This window comes from Syngnathus acus, chromosome 15 (genome assembly GCF_901709675.1).
Source record: "Syngnathus acus chromosome 15, fSynAcu1.2, whole genome shotgun sequence".
Lineage (NCBI taxonomy): Eukaryota > Metazoa > Chordata > Actinopteri > Syngnathiformes > Syngnathidae > Syngnathus > Syngnathus acus.
In genome coordinates, this window is record NC_051100.1 from 12,820,713 (window position 1) to 12,824,822 (window position 4,110).

Here is a 4,110-nt window from a genome sequence, read left to right on the forward strand (position 1 = left end):
GGAAACACAGATTAGAGCCTGGTTTCGCCCTACACGTGGTCAGGGGAGCATTGTAGCGGAGTGTCGCACACCTGGCTGTTGCTGACTCAGAGAGCTTCTGGCTTACGTTTGCCGAGGTGTCCCTGGCACACTATCCAAAGCAGACAACACTGACAAATAAATTTAGAAAAAGTTGTTTCCAGCCAGTCTCAAACAGGGGGTGTTTTGCGTCTTAAAAGAACATGATGACCACTACGCTATGGAAACTGCTGTGACGTCATTTTGAGAAGTCCGGCAAAAGTTCAACAAAAGTGAGTGTGGAAGAAAGCAGGCACTTATGAACTTTTTGATTTGCTTTTCAAAACTGTGCCAGCAAAAGCAATTTTTTCATACAAAGAAATGGGCTCCGCGTCGGGGAATTGAAGCCTGATTTGCCGAGCCGAGGCTGTGAGTCGTTTCGCTAAAGCAGGGGTCGGGAACCTTTTTGGCGGACAGAGCAATACATGCCCATTTTTTACAAATAATTTCCCGTGAGAAGCCATACCATTAAAAAAAAAAAACAATAGGCTAGATACAATTAAATGCATGTATTTTAATTAAGACCAACAATTTTTTGAGTGTACTAATATATTCTTTTTAATAACGTCACCAAAAGAGCCATATCTGGCTCGTGAGCCATAGGTTCTCGACGCCTGCGCTGAAGGGTGCCTTATTTGAGACTGGGTGAAAACCATTCGCACTTTTGTATAGTTTTGCCAGGCTCTTCAAAAGGCCATATGGATCAGGTTTCCATGGTGTAGTGGTTATCACATTTGCCTCACACGCCAAACGTCTGTGGTTTGAAACCGGGTGGAAACAAGTCTTATGATCCTTTTGATTTGTTCTTCAAAACTGTGAAACAAAAGCAATTTTCTAACACAAAGAAATAGACTCCGCGTCGGGGAATAGAACCTCAATTTCAATTTCATCATGAGCCTCAATTTCATCATCATTTTAATAAACATTTATGTTAAAACTTGTCTGCTGTTTTATTCCTTGTTTTTATTATTGCCCATTAAAACATAAAAATCTGACATTTGGTTAACTACTTTATATGACAATATGCATGTTTTACGTTGTTATATGAGTTGGTGTCCCCCAAAATAATAAATTTCGGCATAACGTTTTTTTCCCCATTCAACCTTTTATTTAAACACAAACACCTTTGGTATCATAACACCATCAACTACAAGCCAACAAATACAAAATTAAAACATCAATGTCGGCATAACATGTGTCGGCTGCGATAGCAGCAATGCTGTCTTCACTCACTCGTGAATCTTTGCGAACGACCAATCAGCAGCGAGCGACAGATGGAGGCGGGACTTTACGAGTCAGTGACGTAAGTTCCCGTTCACGAACAAGTCAGTGACGCAACTAACACCGTTCACGACCGAGAGAGAGACTGTTGCCAACGGATCAGTGTGTAGGTGTTGTATTATAGAAAGAAATGTGTGAATTACCCGAGCCAATTATTATTTTTATATATAAACAATAATAATTAATAATAATAATAATTAATAATAATTAAAAAAAAATGGCGGGGGGGTAGTTGTATTGTTTGATGTACATGGGTTGTTACCACGGGATGTTGTAATATAGAGAAAAATGCGTGCGTTGCCGTTGTCGACATTACCGTGTGTTGATTGTTTTTTGTCTGGTGTATTGTGAAGTGTATTGCTTAGTTGTGTATGTTATTGAAGTGAAAAAACAAAAAATCAGATCAGTGTATGTGTGGGTCGGGGGGGGGGGGGGACGATTCGTTGAACGATTCATTTGAACGAATCTTTTGAGTGAACTGATTCTAAAGATTCAGTTCACTTAAAAGAACTGGAATGCACAGCACAAATTTACTAAATGTTTTGTGACTATGAGTCATGGAACTTAACTGAGCTCTGTGTGCCGTGTCTGTGCTCACTGCCTATGTGTAAGTGAAAGTCACAAAGCTGTGTGCTGTCTCTGTGCTCTGAATGAGCACCTATGTTTGGACAAATTATATAAACTAACTCTAACCCTATTAACACATTGATTGATATGATGAAGTATAGATGTTTGTATAAACTAATAAAAGTATGTACACATTGCTGTTGCTCCCTCTTCAGGCCCTAAACCAGGGGTCTCAAACTCCAGTCCTCGGGGGCCGCATTCCTACATGTTTTCCAAGTTTCCCTCGTTAAACACACCTGATTCAAATGATCAGTTCATCCTCACGTTCTGCAGGAGCCTGATAATTGAATCAGGTGTGTTTAACGAGGAAAATTTGGAAAACATGTAGGAATGCGGCCCCCGAGGACTGGAGTTTGAGACCCCTGCCCTAAACTAATCCCCATTCAGTTCCATCCATCCATTATCTGTACCGCGGGGGGTCGCGGGCGTGCTGGAGCCCATCCCAGCAGTCATCGGGCAGTAGGCAGGGGACAAGTTGTAACTGGTTGGCAGCCAATCGCAGGGCTCACGGAGACAAACAACCATTCGCACTTGCACTCACACCTATGGGCAATTTGGATTACTACGTAAATCGGCTGACCAATCATGTTTTTGTGATGTGGGAGGAAAACTCGGGGAAAACCCACGCAGGCAACAGAACATGCAAACTCCACACAGGGAGCGCCAGATCACGTGTCAAGCAGATCTTTCCATAGTGTAGTGGTTATCACGTTCGCCTAACACGCGAAAGGTCCCCAGTTCGAGACTGGGTGGAAACAGCTTTTTCAATATATTTCTTGTCATTGTTGGTGCCTTTGCAAAGTGCCTGACACATTAAAACGATTTAGCGTTGCAACTATGTTGTGGTACCGGATTTGACACACAAAGCGCTTGATGTCCGATTAGCCCCCCCCCCCCGGAAGAGAAGCGAACGCGCAGCGTTTGATTTGACGTCACACTAGCCGCCCCCCCCCGGAGAGAAGCGAACGCGCTGCGCTCGACGTCCGATAAGCCCCCCGGAAGAGAAGGGAACGCGCAGCGTTGGACGTCCCACTAGCACCCCCCCCCCCCGGAAGAGAAGGGAACGCGCAGCTTTGGACGTCCCACTAGCACCCCCCCCCCCCCGAAAGAGAAGGGAACGCACAGCGCTGGACGTCCCACTAGCACACCCCCCCCGGAAGAGAAGGGAACGCGCAGCGTTGGACGTCCCACTAGCAACCACCCCCCCACCCCCCGAAAGAGAAGGGAACGCGCAGCGCTGGACGTCCCACTAGCAACCCCCCCCCCGGGAAATATTGGCCCCCGGGCCCCTTCACGTTACTAAATATGGCCCTCCTTGCAAAAAGTTTGGACACACCTACCCTAGACCAACGAGCCCCGTAGTGAATCAGCTGATTCCGTTACATTCCGATTGGTGGCACATATGACGGACCTGGACTGCATTTCGGGGATTAATGAATTCTGATTACCGTGTTTTTCCATGCATAATGCGCAAAATGTAACTAATTTATTGTCCTAAAATCTGGGGTGCGCATTATGCATGGGTACAACAATTTTTGAAGAAAATCTCCCTCGAAATAAAACTTGAAATCAGACCTTTCTTCTTGTTTGTTGTCAATCGCGCATCGCATTCAGCCATCCTGCCCAACACACTTAGTCAGTAAAATTCATAATTGACGACACATCGTTTGATGCGATGGTGCAATCCTTGATGGTGTGTTATTGTCAAATATTGTTTGTTTTTTAATCTCCAACGCAGACCGGATATCATACGGAGGCCGCCATGACAGTATGCGCAGAACGGATGCGCAAGACACGTCAGCTATATAAAGAGCGAGAGTTCAGTTCTCTACCTATTAGTTTCAATTCACAGTTTAATTAGCAGTTTCAATCAGCAAATAACAAAATGCGTATTACAGGTAATATTTTATTTCACAACACTTTGCCTTGTTCCTTTCTTCTCTGCTGTTCACTTCAAACACGCTCCATACGAACACAATGGTCTCGTATCAGACGCTTGCTCAATCACCTGCTCGTTTGCTGTCACAATGTACCCTACACAAATCCGAAACATTTCTTCGCTATCGAGTTTGCTAGCCTATGCGCAGTGATACTGACCGGCAAAATAACATCCGGTTGTTCCCAAAGATGATCTTTTTTCTGAAA

The 4,110-nt window shown here is 44.5% G+C and overlaps 1 non-coding gene across 1 annotated transcript; it reads left to right on the forward strand.

The window, feature by feature from the left end:
• The first annotated feature begins 2,650 nt into the window (after positions 1-2,650).
• On the forward strand, positions 2,651-2,723 carry trnav-aac. The gene has a single exon. It is a non-coding gene; the product is annotated as a tRNA-Val (tRNA).
• Positions 2,724-4,110: the final 1,387 nt, after the last annotated feature.